Source organism: Cavia porcellus, unplaced genomic scaffold (assembly GCF_034190915.1).
Source record: "Cavia porcellus strain 051 isolate PalLab524CR breed Dunkin Hartley unplaced genomic scaffold, mCavPor4.1 scaffold_31, whole genome shotgun sequence".
Lineage (NCBI taxonomy): Eukaryota > Metazoa > Chordata > Mammalia > Rodentia > Caviidae > Cavia > Cavia porcellus.
Genome location: NW_026947514.1, coordinates 41,973,971 through 41,997,111, shown reverse-complemented (window position 1 = coordinate 41,997,111; position 23,141 = coordinate 41,973,971). Strand labels below are relative to the sequence as shown.

Sequence of the window (23,141 nt, the reverse complement as noted above, 5' to 3'; positions counted from 1 at the left end):
ACAAGAACAGATGAGAGGTAGCGGTTGGTGTTAGTGACAATAACAGCTGCAGTCCTGGGTGAGCTCACAGTGGGCTCCCTCCCTTACACATTCCACCAGAAGATGAAGTTTCTGATCATCACTCCAGGTGCTGTCCCTGCCTTGAAATGATTTTGTACCATTCACTCCCTGGCTCCTAGCATCCTCATACCACCTTGGGGTGCACCCTGGTCTCTACCTACTGATGCCCATTGTTATTTCCATTAAACCACAGTGAATAAGCTACTGCCATAACGTGCCTCACCGACCATCTTAGTATTGGTCAGCCTCCACCCTTACACTGCCTATGATGCTTGCCTCAGGGTAACACACAGGACTTCCTTCTACCAACTGGACAAAGTTCTACCAACTCTTATCTTGAGCCCAGTTTAAGTTTTCTAAATACTTTGTCCTTTAACTCTCTATTTTAAAATCCTCCAAATGCAGGTCCTGTCCACTGTTCCTGTTCATAACAACACAATGGCTTCCATTGTCCTTATTATCACTAAGCCAGAGCCGCCCTGTGCAGTTCTTTCTCTCAGCAGAATTCAGACACGAGGTATCAGTTTCTTGGACAGAAATGTTTCCCTTCTCTACTGAGCAATGGGCGTCTCTCCAAACTGCGCCTGCAGGCCCTGCTCCAAGTGGCAGATGGCGAAGAACTGACTTGTGGAAGGAACGCAGCCTGATGATTACATCTAATAATTTCAGGGCCCTTCTTGGAGACCCTGCCGGTGCAGAGAGGGATCCTACTGCCATTTCAATTATGCAGGATCCTGGGTGGTAAGTACGCTCCAATGTTTAAAAATTCTATTTATTATGATGTGTATATGTGCTTTCAGATGTCAGGTGTGCTGCTCCATACAAGTAACATCGACTTTTCTGATTTATTACATGCTGCTTTTAACAAATCTCTATATGTGTCCAACTTGTGGGCCAAAACGGTCCTTGGGAGATAACCAGTACTTCCTTATATACAGCAACACCTATAATAATAAGTATCTTCTGTTTGCTAAGTTTTCTGTATTATTGCCTTGGAGACACCAAAATACCTGTCTTGACTTTCATAGTAATCCAAAGAGATGTGTGTTTCTGACTCACATTGCATGGGAGAAAAGTAAAGTAATATACTCAATGCCTTTCAGTTAGCAGTGGTAGGCAGGGAAGCTGAATTTAAGAGTTTCTGGGAAAGGTCTCTATTCTGTCTTGTCTATCAGCAAGAATCTGTAAATATTTTCCCTGCCAAGTGCATAAATTAGGAGCTCTAAAATTTAAGGGGCTGGAGATTTAGCTCAGCGGCATAAGCACCTGCCTTGCAAGCAGGCGGTCGTGAGTTCGATCCCTGGTACCAATAAACAAAATAATAAAATAAAATTTACATCTTTGACCTCTGCTCTACTATATGATTTACAGCCATGATACCAAGCTTTGGGCATGCACATTCCCTAACTATAGGTGGCTTAAAGTGATATAAAACTAAGGATTGTTTTAAAAATTTAATATCAAGGGAACAAATTCCATAAAGTTGCATAAATAGGCCAAGGCATTCTGTGCATGGAGAAGGCCCCCACCCTGTTGTCATTAGTATGTTCCTCTACCACTGTCCCTCGTGTCTGAATTTAGACTCAAGCAGGCCATGCTGACTAGAAGAAATAGATCCACTTGGCTTTGGACCATTCACTTCACACATTAAGGTCACGGCTTCCGGAAATTGAAACAGATTGGCATAGGACGGACAGCCTGAGCAAAGCAGTGCTGGGTCCTAAGGTTTGTTTCAAACTTCCACGAGCTCGCAGGCTCTGGGGTATGTTTCTACACATGTGGGATGTATCCTACTATATATTTTGCTTCCTTGGCTCTTATTGAGGGCCCAGTAGACTGATAAAACATTCATTCCACACTTCCTGTTCTTTCACCTTCTGTCCTACAGAAGCACTCAGCACTCGGATCTGGCTAGTGGCCACATTTTCTGCTACTTCAGTGGTGCCAGTATCTCTCCAGACTAACTAAATGACTCCATGGAGTGAGAGTCATGTTACCGCCTCCCCACTTTTTAATAGCTGGATCATTTTATCTCATTTCTCCTTCTAGCAAGTAAATTTTTATTTCTATTATAGGTTATCTCCGGAGTTCACTGTCAAATCCATTTTAATTCTTGCATCCCCTTATGAGATATTCATTCAGAATGAATTTCTATCCTGTCAGTTATGTGGCTCAGCTCCTGGTATGGGGATTGTATTCCTTTAATGGCTTTATTCTCTAAACGTATTCTTTTGTAGAGGTCTCCATTATCCCCTGGTCCTTGGGGGAATCACTGGTGATCACAAAATAGGGTCTCTCTCTGCCGGGAGGCTTGAGAAGCAAATCTGAAATATTTTAAGATGAGAAAAGCTCGCGGCCTGATGTGGGTCCTGGCTTGACTGTTACTGACAGCATAGCTCTGAACACTACACAAAGCAGTGATGATTTTTCTGGGCTGTCAGGTGCCAAATGAGTTTTTGCTGCTCTTAAAAAATGAACAGAGGTTCACAGTAATTGAATGAAACAACGTACAATAATTTAAAATATTGTTCATTCAGAGAGAGATTAGGCTTTAATTAAATGGTGTCATTTAATATACCGTCCAACAGATACTGTAATTGGTTTCTTTAGTGGAGAGCACAGTAATATCTGGGCTTTGCTGAAGTGATAATGATACTAATTTAGCTCAGTAGATACATAAACAGCTGGCTGCCTGACACCTCAGTGCCTGAGAAGTAAGCTTTGATCCTGAGCTCCGCACTGTGACTTACCAGCTATTTCTTTCTGAAATAAAATTACTAATCATCCAAGCCAAATAAACTCTGTTTACATGAAATAGGTCTGATACCTGGGATGCTGACAGGCAGTGGCTTGTTCATATTTATGGACACAGCAAAGGAAAGGCTATCTTCAAAACAAGTGTGAGATTACATTTCATTCCTGAAGGCAGGATGGAATTTTTTAATTTTAAAACAGCATACACATGCAAAATAGCACTCACCAATTAGCTCAAAGGGGGGGATTCTCTGGCACAATAACAGTCTTTGCTGTAACACTTACCTTCACTTGGTCACTTAAAAGGACACTTTTGTTTCAGACTTGGCCCCTATTTCCTGTTGCTCATTCCCTAAATGTGATACAATAATTCTGAACAAAGCCAGAAGTGGGTGGAGGTGAAGAAATTTAACTGAATCTAAAAAGAAGGGAAAAGATTACCTCCTAAAGTCTAATATCCTAGACAAATTACAAAGCAGCCAGAGATTAGATTAAATTCCTCTGTTAAAATACTTCTTTTCAAAAACACACCGCCCTGCACCTAGGGATGGAAAACGTTCATCTCCCTGATCCTGTATGACTGTCAACATGTTTATTTTGGAAAGAATGGAAACATTGATTATAGCAAAATGCTGGCTGGGTCACTATGTCATAAAAACAGGCTGGCTCTATTGCCGAGCAGGGAAACAGAACCGGCAATCAGCACGCAGATAGGGTCCCTGAGGTTGACCCACCTTTGTGGATTTTCCAATCAGGGCTTTGTTGCAGCAATTCAGGGTGTGCCCTGCCCCATCAGAACTCAGAGAGGTGCTCAGGGGCTCATCACCAGGAGATGGGAATTATAATTGGGGACAGGGAACAATTGTAATGCTTCCTTTGGGTATGTAGCATTCTGGAAACTAATATCAAGATAGAATCAGCCCATTGTACATGTGATTCCACAGCTGGGGGATTCAACCAAGCTCAGATTGAAAATATTGGGGAGGGGGAGAATATGTCTGTACTCAAAATATGTGGACTTTTTCTTCTCGTTATTTTATGAACAATATAGACTAACAACCCTTTACATAACATTTATATTCTAGTAAGTACTGTAATTGACAGATAACTTGAAGTGTGCAGAAGGATGTATATAGGTTAAATGCAAATGCTACACTGTTTTTTATGAGATACTTGAGTGTCCTCCCGTTTTGGTGCCCTGGAAGGAGTCTTGGAGCCAAGCCCCTGTGACGCTGGGGGATGGATGATCGCTCCCTGCCAACTCTAGAGAGCTGGCAGCCTCCGCTGGAGAAAGGAGCCCTGGACTGACCCATGGCTGCCAAGAGGCAGCTTGGTCTTCTCAGCTCACAGATAAATGTCTCACTAAGACAACTGCACATCACAGCCCAACTCCGCTGTACACCACAGTCCCTAGACCGAGGCGCAACCACAAAAAGCTACTGTGCTTGGACAATTACAGACTCCTCTCTGCTTTCCTGAAAGTCACTCTCCCTGGAGCCAGTGTGCTGCTATTCTGGACGGGTCCCCACTAACCTCCAAACTACAAACCCAGTGCCCTTCGTTGTCACCCTCTCTGACCTCTTTGGGGAAAGTCACATGGTTAAAAGCCACTCTCCTCATTGGCCACAGCATCATTACACCAAGGTCTTCCTGTTCTCTGGCTGCTGGAGTCACTGTTCTAGAGTTCAGTGATGGTGAGCCCTTTAGAGCTTTCAATTGCCATGGGTTTACCACCGCCATGACTGTGTGTTACTCAAGCTATGCTCTGCATTAATCTTTCAGGCCAGAAAATTCTGCGGGCTAAAAGCAAACACAGTAGCTTGGCAGGCAGAGGTCTTCAAAGCTTCCTCAGTTTCTCAGTCTCTCTCTCTCTCTCTCTCTCTCTCTCTCTCTCTCTTTGTCACACACACACTTTCCATATTTTTCGACGTCTATTTATCTTGCTTAATTTGATTCCCTTTCTTTTCACTAAATGGGGCCTACCTCATTTCTTGAAATCCAGACCTGCAGCCTTCCTCCATGGCCTTCTTGGCGCACTGACCTGGAAACTCCCTTAATCAAGCCTGCCAGTGGCCCCAAGCACAGAACATGACATACGACAGAGACAGGCACACAACCCAGCATTAGACCAGGATGCCCTCATATTCCCAGGGAACCCTCCATGAATCCTGAGAACCTTAATTTTTAGTTTATGTACTACTTACTTGAATGAAATGTTCTAGAATTTTGGTCAAACGAAAGGGAGCTTTCCTAAGCCATGCTCATCCCCTTTCTCTAGTAGATTTTCCAGGATTTTATCAGTCCCAGGAAAGGGTCTTTCGAAGTCTGCTTCCTGCATTTCTGCAGGGAGCCAGCAGTCACCAGTCTGTAGCCAAAGAATGATTTGGCATTTCCCCCACTGCCTGGATCATGGTTTCCGCAGGGAGCCCTGGAGCCTGAGGCACACAGGATAAGGGAGCCTGTGTGAACCTATTCAAAGGACGGCTTCATGAGGCTTCATTTCCCCAGACTCTGCATTCTCCTGCCTCCTCTCCTAGACACCCACCAGGAAACAACAATGGCTACACAAACTTGCAAGACAAACCCGGCAGGATTACAGCCTTTCCCCACAATTGAGCAAGACACCTAGAGAAATGCCCATACATTTTGCATTAAACACAGTGTATCAAATTAAAATTAAAACTCAAGTTGCTTGGTGAATAGTTTTCCCAGGCCTGAGGCTAAGACCAGGCCACTGATTGTCTTTTCAAGAACCTCAGCTGGTTTCACTGCTCGCTGCAGACCCTGTTTAGCTATTTAGGTGGCACAGGAAGCACTTTCATTCTTCCTTAAAAACTAATGTCCAATTAACTGAGAAAGAGGATTCATTAAATAATTTAAGCTAGATCCAAAGTAAAGGGCAGTTTTCTCAGTCATATGTGCAAAAAGCTCAATTTGACTAAAAGAAATAACAATAGTAAGCCCAAGTTAGTCTGAGATGGTCTAATAAAGTGATGTTGAATCTGCTTCATTGATGTGGTCTTTTCATAGACAACTTGGGAAAATCTAGCCCATAGCAGCCATGTAGAACATTTTTTCCTTGATAATATGCTTAAACTTAATTCTTTGAAAAGTTGCACTAGAGAGTTTTGATTATAATTATAAACACAGCTTTTACTGGAGAGGACCTGTTAGATAAGATGATGATGAGTCAAGTATTTTCAGATGCTAGGAAAAACTCTGAGAACCATCAGGAAAACCAGTCAGTCACAGACATCACTCAGGTCACTGTATTCTTAAAAGTGAATAGAACTGAGAAGGTTTGACTTTTAAATCACCTTACCTGATGAATACTGCACTGCAGCCTAGAGCTGAGTCACAGGGAAAGCAATTTAGGGGTTTCAGTCAGTTCTCTAGGTGTTCAAAACATATATTATAGTACTAAGGATGCAAAAAGAACAAATTAATCTCCTTTGCCTCTGGTTGGCCTCTAAGCTTGCATGCAGTTCTTAATGCCAATTGGAAATGAATAAAATATTTGCACAGAAAATGTGCAAATATTTCTCTCAAGTCCAAGCTTGATCTAGGTTGGTGGAGTTTCTAGAACAACTTCACCTCGCATGTTCCAGCATGCCCTTTTCCAAAAAGTTGGTCTAGAGAGCAGTACATAAGAAGCTACTTCTTCAGACAACCAAAGACACAAGTTCACATTCGTGACCACCTGCAAAACTCCTGGGCCCAAGGTGCTGTCCTTACAGCAAGTAGTCTTTTTGCAGGTTCGGTTCACAAACAGAATCAGGAGATTAAAATATAGTCAATGTAATAGTAATAATAATAGCTAGCATTATTATTCATGTTGAAATGCCACTTCTAGCTGTCTTCTTAGTACTTAGCAGATGGTAAAGCCCCCACATCCTTCCCAAGGCAAATCAGGCTGGGGCAGCAGAGGCTGCCAGCCCCTCCTCCTCATGCCCCTCTGCCTCCTCCCACCTGGCTGAATTGCTCTTCTTTCTGGGGTTGCCTGCTCCCTTTCCAGTAGGAACAGTCATGTGGTTTGTCCCTTGTGGCACCCCACCCGGAGAGTTTCACTCTCACCTGGAGAGTTTCTGGCTGCGCCAGTGGCAGGTGGTTTCTCCCACCTCTCTCAGGAGCTTGAATGCTTCGCTCACATTCTTGATACCTCCTCCAGAGAGCAGAGCCCTGCTCAGCTCAGAATCTGTTAGAAGTAGCTCTAAAGCTCTAAAGCCATTTTCGTAAACATTAAGAGGGGAAAGCTACATAATGTCACTTATAAAGAGTCTTATGGCTGTACAGCATTTCTATACACACTGTTCATTTAATTTTCACAGAAATCTTAGCAAGTAGGTGGATTTTATAAAGGTCATTGCAAAAAAAAATTCCAAGTGCTTCTTGTGTTCTTTTGCCCTTATTTTCATTTTTGGAAGGCACAAGGGAAGCTGATTACTCTGTTCTTGCTACTTCTGTGCCCCCAAGCCATTAATGATTCCCCAGTACCCATACGAGGGAGTAATTTCACCTGGAGGAATTAACTAAAGCTCTCGGTGCCTCAGTTTTGAAAAATGAATACACTGATTTAAAAAATATTTATCAGGGAGTCCACAGACCTGGCTCTTGCCGAGGGATAGGGCAGCAGATTGGTTTTCTGCTGGTGAGTGACACAAGGGTAGTCAAAAGAATGTGTCCCAGTGACAGGAGGATGGGGCTCCCCAGAGAAACTGGAGAAGGAAGCAGAGGACAAAAAGGATCTTTCAACTTTCAGAACTTGGATTTTGTTCTCAGGTAAATGAAGAACAATTGCAAGACTTTAAAGAGGGAAAAGTGATCCAATCCAGAACGTAGGAGGATCTTTCTGGCTTCAGTGTGGTGAGGGCACTGGAGAGGGATGGAGGGGACTGGAGGGACTGGAGGGGAGAGAGCATGCAGAAGTGTGATCAGGGACAGTGAGTCCAGCCCATGGAAGCTGGCTGTAATCCTTGAAAGCAATGGTGCAGCCCAGGCCAGCGCAGGGGCAGCCAGTCCGAGAGTGGTGTGCACTCCAGGGGTACTTACAGATGGATCCAGCAGGGACTAATTGGGAAGCTGAGACTCATTCTGGCAATCAAAGGCCACAGTGATGTGCTTTACTGAGACAGCTACATAGGATGCAAGGAGTTGGTGTAGGAGGAGGCAGAGGAAGTAACAAGTTCAGTTCAAACATTTGTATGTCTGATGTGCTTATGGGGCAAAGAATGAAACGACCCAACAGGGCTCTGTAAGAACGAAATGAGATGACATATGCAAAACTGTGGGCACCTGTGGATCCCTCCTGATGATAGTTTCCTTTTCTATTTTTCAAACCACTTCTTTTGTCTAGAACACCTACTTTCTCACTATCTCAAGTTCAAATCCAGGCCCCACTGCTGAGCATCCTAGCAGCCACCTTTTCCTATTAGCCTTTTCCAAAGTTTCCTGTTAGCCTTTTCTGAAGTTCCCAAGTTTCGAAGTTTCCAGGGAGGTGGAATCTTCCCGTACTCTGGGTCCCAGAACACATGACCAGTCTTGGATTGTAGCTATTTCCATCTGTACCTTATTGCTCTGAAAGCTATTGACATTTAATTAATGATAGGACTAACTGACCCTCCACTACCCTCATGTTGGCACTTAGGGATAATTACTTACCTAGTAATAAAGAATAAAGAAGTATTGTTTGCACAAGACATTCTATGTCTTATGCAGTGTATGTAGTATTTCATAAATATGCATACTTATTGAATGAATATGTATATTTTTACCAGCCATTTCTCTCTTGATATAGGGGCAAGGACATAAGTTTCAGGATAAAACTAACTTGGGTAAATAATTCTGTTATTTCTAAATCATTTGGCTTTCAATAAGTTCCTTAGTATCACTGATACCATTCTTTTCTTTATCTGGAGGAAAGGTAATTAAGAGAATAAATGAACTTTAGCAAATGAAGTTCCCAGTATAGTATCTGGCCTTTGACCCATATATTCTGGCCCATCCCACTCCCACAGTTAACATTTTTTTCTTTAATTTTTTTGTTTTAAAGAGAACAAAATTAAACAAAATAAAACAGAATAAAGCCAATCAAAACAAAACAATGAAAATGATACAGGACTTCAAAACAAAGTAATAGAAAATCAACAATGTCTACTATAACATATCTTGATATCTTCAAAGTAGCTGCCCACATCATCAGACATAATAAAATCAAACAAAATAAAACAGAATAAAACCAAACCAAACCAAATAGTGAAAACAATCAGGACTTCAAAACAAAATAATAAGAAACTAACAATGGCTACCATAACATCTCTTGTTATCTTCAAAAGAGCTTCCCATTCCATCAAAACATAGGCATATAACATTAAACAAAAAAATACAACCAAGTTGCTTCTTTATTTCAGTTGTTCATTTCAGGAATTTCAGGTGTGTGTCTTCTAATTTCTACAGTGTCTGTATCTCCTGAGTTGGTTCTGTGTGGGCTGGAGGTCTGAGATTATATTTTGCTCCTCCGTCTTGATATTTTCCTGTGTTTCTCTCAATCAGCCCTTTGCTACATCCTGGGTGCTTCCTGCATTGGCTTCCCATTGCTCAGTGTAGTGACTGGACTAGACACCGGTGTTCCTCCGACCCAGGGTTCTTAGAGTGGTGGAGAGGCAGTGGTTCACCAATGTTTCCCCATAGTGATGGTGCCTCAGGGCAGGCTTGTTCTCTGGGCTGGCGCTGGGATGCTGGGTGCATAGCCTTGGGATGTGGCTACTTTCTATTAAGCGCACTTCACAGGTTTGGCTAAGCTCCCATATTTTTTTGCTGATTTTTTGTCTAGTTGATCTGTCTCTCTGTGACAGTGCGGGTATGGAAGTCTCCCATTACAACTGTGTTATTACTCATTTGATTGTCTGTATCTAACAATAACTGTCTTATATAGTTGGGTGCTCATGTATTAGGTACATATTTATGATTGTTATGCATTGTGCTATCTCCCACTTTCTCACTGACCCAATCAATTCCATGATATTCTTCCTTGCCTCGTCTTATGGCTGTTGGATTGATTTCTCATGGTCCCTTACTATTTTTGAAATATCTGTGTTTTCACGATCACTACAATTCTGTCTTCAAGATCTGAAATTTTGTCCTGTACTTCTTTCAATCTGTCGCATATACTTTCAGTGGAGGCTTTAATCTCCTGGATCTCTGGATCTGTTTCATGGATTTAATTTCTCTTCTCTGTTGGGCATGTTTTGCTTTTGTCATTTTCTAAGCTCATTTATTCTTTTATTTGTGTCTTCTATAATGTCTTTGATTTTTAGCATCATTCCACTTTGTACCTGAGAGATCATCTTTACTATAACCTTTTTCCACTTGAGTTTTCTCTTCTGTTACCACTTCAGAAAGCTCTAGTGTTTGACTTTCAGCTTCGTCCATCTTATTGAGTTCCAGGCCTGTCCTGGGAAGGCTGGAGGTTTGGGGCTGCACCCCGCCTCTGTATCTTGCCATTCTCCACCTCCTTTTTCTTTTATTTTGTTTTCTATACTGATGCCTACCAACTTCCCATGTTGAGGCCTCTCTTAAGAAAGAAAGGAGATGTCTTTTCCTCATGCGTGTCCTCATGATGTAGTTTGTTCTTTATAGCTCCTGGTGTTTACAGTTCTGTGAAACTGTCCATGTTACATGCCAGAGGTGTGCTTGGCATGGAGCCGATCTCGGGCTCTGGATGTGGGGCTGGGACTGGTCTTCTGTCAGTAGAGTTCTCTAGAGTCCAACTGCTGTCTCTTGGCTGCTGCTTCAGACACATCCACGTTACTGGTCTCAGTGATTACTTTGCTCTCTGAAAGTATGTGTGTGTCTGTGTACCAGGGTGTTGTCCTGCATCTTGGGCTTCCTATTGGTCTTACATGCTTCCAGCTGGCCCTGCTACTTGGGAAGTAATGGAAGAGGCCTGCAGAGTGAACTCACTGTCTTCCAGCCAGTCTGCCAACCAGGATGTAATGGAGGGGTGCAAATTTCAAACTCACTGTTTTCTAGCTGCTCACACTCTGGGATGCAATTGATTGCCATTCTTTAAGGATCATGGAGGAGTGGAGAACAGATCCCAAGATGAAAATGCAATTGTCTCAGGTGCATTTCTCCTCATAACTGACACTAACAACACTGAAGAGGAAATGGCTCACAGTTTGTAGAGGGTTCAGCCCATAGTCAGCTGGCTCCATAGCAGGGGAATCATGGCAAAGAAGAAAACCTCTTAGCATGTCAAGAAGAAAGCAGAGAGAGAGCTCAAGGAAAAAGGAGGGAGACAGGCCATGACCCAGTGGCCCACCTCCTCCAACCTGGCTTCACATCCCAGCATTAAAGTCACTATAAACTCATCTGTGGACTCATCTGCTGAGTATCATGCCACCGCGATCCAATCACTTCCCCAATCTCCACCTATGAGCACATGAGGATTGGGGGGATATATACATATAAACCATAGTACCGGTAATCATATATTTAAAAATTTCCAAATATATCTCCTTGGCATTCTCATTTCTAATATAAATTTCTGTTACGCTTGCTGTTTTTACTAAGGCTGTAATATTTCTCCCTGTGGCCTGTTTTCATTTCCCAGTATGTTGTATTCCTCATTTCTGTGATTTGTCATCTCTGCAAATCTCTGTGATGCTCATAGACAGCAAATCAGGCCCTCACTTTGATCAGAACATAACAGAAATCACTGGTTAAGAAAAATCCTGAAATAACTCATTGTCTAAAAAATCTTATGAGAATGGGAGATAATGAAGTAGAAAATAGCAAAAATATTGACTTAACACAATCACAGAAGTCACCTTGTCTAATCAGGACTTAAAAGAAATGGCAAGATGGGTAAAATTGGATGTTTAAAGACATAAAGGTTCAGTAGTGAGAAGTAATTTGAAAATGCCTGCCCCAGAGGATGAAAGGATTTGGCTTCTTGTCATTAATATCCAGTTTGGCTTTATATATTTTAGGGTCAAACGCATAATTAAAAACATATCTGGCAACTGGTGATAGCATAAAAACATTTTCTTGTATTACACCATGTTAAGAAGTGTTTACAACAAAGCTCAAAATGAAAACAGGAATTATGGCCGTGGAAGAACAGCAGGGGCAGCAGTTACAAGTTTTTCCTGTGTGCAGGGAAAGCAGGTGGATGGCTCATGTTCCATGTAAAACACCCAGGGCACTGAGAAGAATCTGACTGCCAACATTTCCTGAATCTTCTCTTGGTAATCAATCAAGGTATAGAATATAGAATCAGGCAGCTCCCTACCCACTGGGTCACCTTCCATCTATATTTTGCTTTGTCAAAATAGATGAGACACCAAGCCAAAGGAGAGGACAGGGCGTACTGCGAATGAGTGGGACAGAGTTCTACGCGCTGAACTTCAAAGCTCAGCATTGCCCCTCTGTAAAATGGGGAGAATGTGGCCTTTCCTTTTCCTCTTGCCAGCACAAGCTTACATATGGTCCAAAGTTTTCCTCACACTAATGGTAACTTCCATAGATGGAGAGGGTATAACAAAAATTTTGGTGAAACAATCAGACAACCCTACTATAGGACAGACTTAGAATCTCTCTTTAGCTCCAAGTCACCCCAATTCTGGGTTCACTGTTCACTTTTGCTCTCAGCTTCTTTTTGTGTTCCTAGCACACCCAGCTGCTGAGCTTATATGGAAGTTAGGTCCCAGCATGCTCTGCAGCTGAGATCATGTGGAAGTTAATCCCAGCATGCCCCATGGCTGCGATCACATGGAAGTTAGGGCCTAGTATACACTAGGAATTTAACGCTTTGGATCTATTTTCTTAAGAAGGTTTAGAATTTTTAATACAATTATATTCTTCTAAGGAAATATTAGAACAATATTTTAGTATTTCTTATTGGCTTTCTTTCCTACTTCGGATTTTTCTTTGAGATTTTTGTGGTCTTAAAACCTAGGATCTATAACTATTTAACTTACTGTTATAGTGATTGGTGCTTTTTTGATAAACATAACTTAAAATGTTATACCCATTTCTAGGTCCTTAAAAATTAATTTTTAGGTGTCTAGAATAGAAGATATCTGAGTGCTATAGTCTGAGTGTCTTCTCCCAAACTTACATTAAATGCACATGCTGCCATTGCAGCATTAAGGGGTGAGGTCTTTAAAAGCCGATTAGGCCGTGAAGACTCTGCCCTATCCATGGATTGATGCAGTTCCGGCGGGATATGTTTGTGTCCACAGGAACAGACTTCTTATAGATCGACTCCTTTCGCCCCTCTGGTCTTGGCTTTGTCCTTGTGCCACATTGTGAAGCATCATGAAGGTCCTCCAGATGTTGACACTTAGATTTCCCAGCTACTGGAACTCTGAGCAAACAAATTTCTGTTCTTCACAGTTGACTTTATCTCGGTATTCTGTAAGAGCTGTACAAAATGAACTAAGATCCTGAGTGTCTATTGATAGTTATTCATCTTTCATGGCCTTGATAGGTGGCAAAAGGAGCTGTTGGAGTTGGGGAACTCCCTTCATTGCATCTGTCTTCATTTTTAGGGTTCTGGAAAATAAGCTATGGGTTCAGCTGGGCTTTATCCTGCTCACAGAACACTTCCCAGTACCTGAACACTTCCCAGCTGCTCCAGAGCTGAGGCTGACAAGACCATGTGAGCAGGGGGCCGGGGTGCAAAAGAGACCATGCTGCCTTGAAACTCAGGGCCAAACAGGGGGATCTCCTGAACTATCACTTAGCTTTCAATTCTGTGTTACAGGCTCTCTGTTCACCGCTTATCCAGAACGAAAACTCTAGCTTTCTCCACAAAAAAAGAAAACAGTCTTGCATTTGTAAAGAGCCACTGGAGAACACACAGTTTCAATTACCCGCATTCCATATCTTCCTGGGCAGTGAAGCTCCTGCCATGTGTAGAGATCGAGAGAGCAGAAGTTTTTACAGGGACCCAGCACTACTGAAGTCCTTTACTCAACAACTGTTTGTCCAGGGCCAGCAACAAGCTTGAGAAGTAATGAGTAAACATTACTTTTAGCATCTATATAAATTTTGTGGGCATATGCTGAAACTTGCTTGCTACATACTCTGGATTAGAATAACCAGTTGTAAATTGGGCTTGCACTTTCTGTCCAGGGCTCTTTGCCTATTGCCTCAACCTTCCTGCAGGGCCTCCTGGAGCAACACGTCTGAGTCCTCTTGGAGAAGCACACTGAAACTCCCCAGTGCTGTTTTTAAATTAATTGATAAGCATTTGTGGAGACCCATGTGTTGTGACACTCACAGGAGCCCTGGCACACCAGTCCAATGGTTCCCCTCGTCCCCAAAAACTATTTAAAACTTTTAAACAACTATGTTGGTATAGATGAATATATTAATGTGGAACATGGAAACATTTTCTTTGATATAAATGTTTGATTTTTTTCTCCTGATTTTAACAGAAATTAAGACCATTTCCACAGAGTCTTGGAAGCCTGAAGGGTCCTAGGCAGCATGCTTCCCATGCTGTTGGGCAAGTGGGTCCTGCATCTGCTTAGTGCAAGTTGTGGAAACAAGTAAATGTGAAGACAAGTCCACCCCATCACCCAACTGGAGAGAGGGGGCAATTGTACAGTTCATTTGCTTCTATGCCTAGTGGATCTTCTGTAGACTTGGTAAAGACTAGCTCTTGCTGAAATGAAAATTAACAGTCCCAGACCATTTCCACACCAATGACTCCCCACTAAGAAAGCTGAGATGCAAGCATTTTGGTCGAGTCATTACTATTAATTCTCCTGCCCTCTCTTCCCCAACCTTTTCCACCAAAATCCAGCCATCACGGGGCTGGAATAATAAGCCCATCCTCAGCAAGATAATATCTTTTCTCACTCCATCATCAAGTACATGATCAGTGTCATCTTTCTTAATAAAAAGCTACGAGGAGAAACTGTCTTCACTAAACACTCTCGACATCCCTTCCTTTAATAGAACTTAAAAGTTATAAAATATTTAAGCAGCAAGGCATGACAGAACATTTATTAGTCTGGATCATTTATTAAGCTCTCTCTCCTGCACAAGATAAGATGTTGAAGGCCAGACAATTCTCTACTTCCTGGATAATGAGTAAGGATCTTAGATGCTGTCTCATTGGAATATTATTTTATTACTAATAGTGATCTTAAAAATAATTACTTGGTGAAAGCATCAATGCAGGTGATGAGCATGAGAACAGATTCAGCCTTGATGGTGTTGGGTCTCTGGGTCTCTGTCCGCTGGTTATCGTCTATGTGGTCAATAACAGCAAACAACTCACTTGTTTGAGTGAAGCCCTCTGAAGTCAAAAAGCTCTGTGAGCCACCAACTCATCTACTCTTATTTTTCAAAAGAGAAAGAACAAGACGATCATTAGCACTGGGGAGGGACTAAATAGAAATCAAACAACTCATTGTGCAGTACATACACGCACATACACACACACACACACACACACACACACACATACACTAAGCTCTTAATAGCAAAAAGAGCTATAAATACAAGTAGACTAATACTAGGAGATTATCAATGAAAAACTATGACCATTCAAAGCAAAACTCATTTGGGACTGATAAGGTTGCGTTTTTTTTCTCAAATTTTTCAAAAATTTCAATTATCTACAGGATTATATGGAAGAACTATTTCAAATAACTAAGACATTTTAGTAGAACAATTATATTTACTTTAGCTCACCTGTACGAATTTCTGAATATCAAATTTCAGCAATCCTTAATTCACTGTATAGTGAATCTATACAACTGTGCATCATTTGCATATATGAATCAAACAAAGGTCTCATATTTTTAAGTCAGCCCCTCACCTCAACCTTAAGAGCTACCAGTGGGTTATACTCACAGGAACACTGCTCAGCACTGCTCAGCAGTGCTCAAGAACACATGAACATCTGGCCCCAGTAGTTCTTTTTTTTTTTTTTTTAATTTTATTTAAGAGGAAAAAGAGAAAAACACAAAACAAAACAAAGCGGTGTAAGGGTACACATAATACAGAACTACAAAGAAAAAAAACATAGCAGTAAGAAATCACCTGTTAATAGATTACATATTATCATCTTGGAAATAGTTGCTCAAATCACAGTATCAAAGAATACAAAGTAGACATTCAAACAGAGAGACTGCAAACAGCTGTGTTCAATGATCCAAAAACATTAATATAGTCAGCTGTTTAACACCCCTAAACACACTTGCTGTTATATCCGTGGCCCCAGTAGTTCTCACCATTGTCTCCAACACTTTTTTCTTAGCAGAACAAGACAGCGTTACCTTCTCACTCAGATATGTACTTCCTTGATAACAATGGAGAGTATAAGAGCTAGAATCATATATTTTGGGGTTTTTTCTCCTTTTTTTCCTTTTCTTCTTCTTCCTCTTTTTTCTTCCTTCTCTTTCTGCATGTATGTGTGCGTGTGTGCATGCGTGTGTGCGTGTGTGTGTGTGTGTGTGTGTGTGTGTGTGTGTGTGTGTGTGGTGCTGAGGACTGAACCCAGGATCTCATGTACACTAAGCAAATGGCCTACCTCTAAGCTACCCCCTTAGCACTTTCTTGCTTTTTAAAAGTGCTTCCCAGAAGTATTCAGTTTTTTGTAGATCAGATAAAATTAATTAAAAAAATAATTTTTACAAAAATAAGGGGTCGAAGGCTTTGAGAAATCAGACAGGATGTGGAAAATCGGTAGTAAAATGTGACTATGTAATTAGGTGGGAGCTCATGTCCTGACAGATGATTCCAGAAGAAAAAAAATAAACAAAGCTTGCTTGCCATATGTTCAGAGATCTTTATGGAATATTCTATAGCAATACATTTGTTCTGCCCTACTTGTTCCCAAGTTCTAAATGCTGAAAATAGTTAACCTTCGCTACCTCTTTGGAAGTCTTTACAATACTTTCTAAAAGGAATACTTTATTCGATCATTCTTAAAGGCAATATCCTCACAGTCCATCAATAAAACAGTATAATTTTCATTCATAATTCAATCCATGAATGTATGATAATAAATTTCTGGGATGATATTCAGATTGATATACAGACAAGTGCCAAACACTAGCTTTCCAACCCTTAATAAATATACAGAAGAAATAATATTAATGAAACAAACATTTCAGTGTTGATTTTGTAGGAATGTTATGACTTTGTTGTTTTATTAAACATTAATTAAATTTCTACTGTACACTGAGTGCTTTAAATACAAATATAAACAAGGCATGTTCCCAGCTCAGAAGAATTTATACCCTGATGGTGGAAATGTACCCCATAGAACTGCTACTCTTGCAAAAGGAAGGCATGGGGTCTAGTGAGTTGGCCAACTCAGCTAAGCTGCATCTGTGTTTTGGAGAATTTCCTTCCCTGCACAGGTCCAGATCTTTATTAGTCACAAAGCTGTTTATGGAAAATTTGAAAGGAATACGTGAAATAGTCACATTCCTGTTATACCAGAGGGTTGGAGCAGGGTAGGGGTGTTGTGGTCTCTTGTAGATCTGGTTGCTTACTGGTGAGGATGGTAATGGTGGTGGTGTCGGAGGCGATGGTGGTGGTGGTAGTGATGGTTGTGATGGTGGTGGTGGTGGTTGTGGTGACGGTGGCAGTGGTGGTGATGATGTCGATGGTGTGGTGGTGGTAGTGGTGATGTTGAGGGTGGTAGTGATGGTGATGGTGGTGGTGGTGATGGTGATGGTGATGGTGGTGGTGGTGATGTTGAGAGTGGTGGTGGTGGTGGTGATAGTGATGGTGTTGGTAATGTTGAGGGTGTTGTGTGGTGATTGTGATGGTGGAGCTGGTGGTGATTGTGATGGTGGTAGTAGTGGTGATGATGTTGAGGGTGGTGGTGGTTGTGATGATAGTGGTCACAGTGATGGTAATGATGGTAGTGGTTGTAATGTTGAGGGAGGTGGTGATGGTGGTGGTGGTAGTAGTGGTTGTGGTGGTAGTGGCAGTGGTGGTGATGATGCTGAGGGTGGTGATGGTGTGGTGGTGGTGGTGGTGATGTTGAGGGTGGTTGTGGTGATGGTAATGATGATGGTGATGATGGTGGTGGTAGTGGTGGTGGTGATGGTTGTGATGGTGGTGTTTGTGATGATGGTGGTCATGGTGATGGTGACAGTGGTGGTGGTTGTGGTGGTGATGTTGGTGGTGGCAGTGGTGGCAGTGGTGGTGATGGCAGTGGTGGTGGTTGTGGTGGTGGTGATGGTCATGGTGGTGGTAATGTTGAGGGTGGTGATTGTGATGGTGGTGGTGGTAATGGTGATGTTGTTGTTGTTGTTGGTGGTGATGATGTTGAGGGTGGTGGTGGTGGTGGTGGTGGTGGTGGTGGTGGTGATGGTGATGTTGGGTACAACAGCCAAGTCCACATTGGAGCCAGCTCCTGCTGGCATTAGAAGTGTAGGACAATCCAGAGCCATATAGTTGGGCTAGGTGCCTACTATAACACCAATTAGCAAAAGATAAAGAATTCTGGAGGTTGGAGAGAATCACTTCTCTTGTGATGTCAATAATGTCACTTTAAACATAACTTCAGTCACCATGCCATTACACAAGATTACCCCTCTAAAGCTATCTTTCTTCACTTATGTCAAATCAATGCTGATTCTGAGTACCAGTTAGGAACAGCTAGGATTAAAACAAACAAACACCAAGTGGCCTAAACTGTACTTACCTCTCAGTGACCTTCTCTTAATGCTATCATCTTGGGGTTTAAATTCCCAGATGTGAATTTTGGAGCAATGGGTACATTCACACTGTAGCAACTGATCCCAAGTGCTACGTATTTACTTCTCCCCAGGAGCTGTTGAAAGCGCTTTGAATGTATTCACTAGAATTTCTCTCAAAGCAAAGTGGCGCTACTGTATTTAGAACTGCACCAGTCTTGGATGCCTTCAGCACTGGTATGTTGTCCTAGACCACAGAAAGCAGGAGGGAGAGGCCTGTACCTACTACCACCAGTGCGTTCTCTCTAGGACAGCTGCTATGGCAATGGCCATGAGATTCTGTACTAACAAAATCTCATTCTGGATGTGGAGGAGATGCCAGTGACATCTGACAAAACAATTTCATTATAAGTGACAAGAGGCAACTGGGATGTCAACAAACAATGCCTGTTTTGTTCCACCTTAGTCTCCTCTAGGTCTGAGTCCTAGATCTCACCACCTTCTTGTGTTCTGCTTATAACAGCTGTCACCTTTACAAAACTGGCTGTTTGGTCCACATGTCAATGCTGGAGGAACAGCGCACAGGATTTTTTCCTTATCTCTAATACTTTCTTAGTCTTCCACTGGAAACACAAGTGTCATGCCTCAGAAGGACTGTGGCTCAATAAAGTTAAAGATCTTGTCATACTGCTTCATATTATCTAAGGCCGATGTCCAGTAAGCATGAATAAATGCTTTGTAACTTTATGATCTGAACTTGAGTCACAAGTTCTACAACCGTAACTACACAATGCATCATGCTGACTTTTACCTAGCTATTCTGTCCAACTTTTATCTTGTATTTTGAAGCTTTACTATCTGCCAAAGTGACATGGTTATCATGTTTTCCTGATGAATTAATCTTTTTAATCTATTTTTCTGATATTAATATAGTCACTCTAGCCTTATTTTTTAAAATTATTTTAAGAACAAAAGCAAAACAGAAAAAAACAGAATTTCAAAAAAAAAACCCTGTAAGATATGACTACTCAAAAATAACTAGAAATCACTAGTTGATAAATTACATATGTATCTTAGAAATAGTTGCTCAAATTACAAAATTAAAGCATAAAAATGGAAATACAATCAAACAATGACAGTACAAACTATTCTGTTTGATGAACTAACAAAACCTTAATAATATGGTTATCTATTTTGCACACTTAAACATATATATATAGTTATATGTCTATAACTACAAGTTGTTCTTTCCTTTCAAGCACTTTCTTTCCCTTTCATCAGTACAATATCTATGATACATTTTGGATCTTATCACTCTACTAGTTTTTTACTATTTATTTTTTACACTAAAGGAAAAACGATATTTTTAGATTTTGACTTCAGCTGTTTAACTAAGATCCAACATAGCACGATTGTTTTGATCCACAGCCTGTTTGAGGGTTCTTGGAGTTTTTGAATCTGTAAATTTAAGTGTTTCACCAATTCTGAGAACTTTTTGTGATTTCTTCAAATTTTTTCCTGTCCCTCTTTTTTCCTTTGCTCCTTCTGAGGCTACTCTCACATGTGTTGAATCCTTTGCTAGTTTGTACATTCCTGAAACTCTATTCATTCTTTTTACCTTTTTTTATCTTATGTCTTTAAATTCTTTGACTTTGCTATTTTACTAATTTCAGTAATTATTTTTTAGATAACATAATATTCAATTTTAGAAATTTAATTTGATTTTTAAAAATAATGTAGCTCTTTGATGAATTTTCTCACATTGATCACAGCTATTGTAAATCCTTTTCTGATCATTCAAACAGGTAAGTCATGCTGGGGTAGCTTCCCATTGATTTGGTCTTTTTTCTTGAGTGTTGGTTATATTTTTACATCAAGCAATTTAATATTGCTTTCTGGACATTGTAAGTACAATATTTTGGAGATCTGAATGCTTTGGTTAAATTTATTCTCACTATTCAGGCACTATTTTAATAGAAGAAATTAAAGAAAGAATCCTTTCTTTAATTTTATTTTTAAATTTTTAATTAAAAGTGTATAAACACAATTGGTTTTATGTTAGCCTCGCATCCTATAAACTTCTTAAAACTCTTTTATAAGTTTTGGTAATTGTTTTTTAGATTTAAATATTTTCTATAAGCAGGATTATGATTCTGTGAATGAAGACAGTTTTGCTTTTTCCTTTCCAATTAGTTTGTTTTTAATTTCTTACTCTTATTACACAGAATAACACCTCCCATATAATCTTGAAAGGAAGTGGTAACAGTGAATATTCTTGTCTCTTTCCTACATGAGGGGGAATAATTTATTCTTTCACTATTAAGTATAACACTGCTTTGATTTTGTTTTTTTTACCAATGCTCCTTATCAGGTTAAGATAGAATTTCTTTTAGAGCTATATGGGTCAGGCATCAGGAAATGATCAAGGCAAAACACAAAGCCAAGTGAGATGCTAAGCAACATACATCATCATAATCTTTAGTAGGACTTGGCAGAGGTTCTGGCCAATAACTCTGAGTGATAAAGTAAAAGGAAGTGGATTTTGATTCCTGTCAGGTCAGCAACAGCCTTAGATTATCAGAAGCCTGAATCCTACTATGAACTGTACATGAGAGGGATCCAGGTTTTGTAGTCCTTATGAGACTCTAATGCCTGATGGTCTGAGGTGGAGCTGAGGTTGTGATGCTGGTCCTGGGGAGTAGCTGTAAATACAGATTCACATTAGTAGAGAGGCTTGATTGCATAGAGACCATGATAAATCAAGTTCTTGCAAACTCGGCTCAAAATTCCATCAGTGAGGGCCAAGTGACAATTAAGCTGCATCTGATGGCAAGCTTTTGGTCAAAACTTGACACTTGTTTTAGTCCTTGTGTGGCTTGATCATTATTTTATTACGTCCATCTATGTATGCCTCTTTCCCAGGCTGAGCAATTGTCTCAGTCAAGTTAATCCTGATAAGACTGAGTAAAAATAAAACATCACTGAAGAGCTTCTTTGAAAAAGAGAAAAGACTCAGTGATGAGACAGAGGGAAAAATTTGTGTTTAAAAGAAAATACCAAAAATCCTACTTAATTTATGGGTTCATTGCAACAGGTGATTCACATTCTCCAAGCCTGCCTTTTATAGAATACAGTGACTGGCTATTCAATGAAACCATGAGACTTTGAAAGTGGTTTTACCACATGGACACCAAACAATTTGTATTGAAAGACAAATCTTTGGAGTTTTTCCAAGGAAAAAAATTTGAGCACAAAGAATAGAAGGGATCACTGAAGGTCACCACTTCATCAAATGTGTCTGCCCTGAGAGCACCATTCTTAGTGGCTGGCCATACCACTAAAGCTAGGAGCCCTTTGCTGTTGGAGAAGAGTTGATCTTGCCTGATGCTAAAGATATTTCTCATGAACTTTAGGAGAGGTTGCAGTTAAAAAGGTGACATCATAAGTTCCTCTTTGGCTAGGGCCATAACTAGACAAACTGATGAAACAGCAGAGCATATTGAGGCAGAATTATTAGGGTTTATGAGTCACAGTGGCACACAATTCAGGTTGATGTGTCTACTTATATTGAAACCAAAACAATGCCTGTTTTTGTGTGATCTGTTTTTCAGGAGGATGTGCATGAAGATAGGTTATATGCACTTTTGTCTCCCAATCAACACCACAGCTGGGAAACTATTCAAGTGTTTGAATGATTACATATCAGGAGAACTGATCCAACCATTTTGCATTGATACCTTCACAGATGATTCAGCTGCTATGACTGGATGGCTTTCTGGCTTCACCATTTTGGTTAATGAGATTACTTCTGAATGTGACCCTGTGTGCTGTGAGATCCATAGAGAAGTGCTGCCTAACTGAATAATATCACCTGAACCTAACAAAGTTTTTCAGTATGTGATTAAAATTATCAGCCACATAAAGTAATCCTTTAAAATACATCTGTTCACACAGTGCCACAAGGAGATGGCTACTGAGCACACAAGTCTTCTCTTATATATGACTTTCTAAAGGTAGATCACCTGCTAGAGTTTTTGAGTTACTAAAGCTGCTCCAGAGGTTTCTTGTAGAAATGCCATCATCATTTGCTTTTTAAATGACACATAATGGGACACAAATCTTGCTTACTCAATTTGCAGGATAAATACAATGTATCACTGCAGGAGAGAATGACAACTGTGTTCAAGCAGTCAGGTAAAACGGATGCATTCAAAGTCAAAGTGGAATGATGAGGATAATGAATGAGAATTGAGATTTTTGACCTGTTTCAAACATAAGCAGAGGTTTTGAAAGACTGAGCCAGGGCCTTCTTTCTCTCAGCTGGTGCAGGATCACCTATCTCAGCTTTCAAAAGACTTTGAGCATTACTTCCCCACTACAAAAGACCTGGGAAGGAGTAGATTCAAGACCTGTTTGTGAATCTATTTTGTCTGTACTAAAAGAACTTCAACTGTCTGTGAGAAAATCTTGCTTCCATTTCCTTACAGTGTAGGTAATATTACCCATTTGACACAGGAAGAAAAGTAAAGACAGAGGTACAGACATCTATCCAACCACTGCTTGAAATTTCCTTGCCTTTCAGCTCTGTGATGCCTAATAGAAAGTTCACCTCATAAAAGTTGTCCCTGCAACCATTTTGAGCTGTTTCTT

At 40.7% G+C, this 23,141-nt stretch overlaps 1 long non-coding RNA gene across 1 annotated transcript; it reads left to right on the top strand.

Moving 5' to 3' along the window:
• Positions 1–674: 674 nt before the first annotated feature.
• Positions 675–22,376, top strand: LOC134474216 (uncharacterized). The gene is made up of 2 exons (XR_010044905.1): positions 675–801; positions 22,103–22,376. It is a non-coding gene; the product is annotated as an uncharacterized LOC134474216 (long non-coding RNA).
• The last annotated feature ends 765 nt before the right edge of the window (positions 22,377–23,141 follow it).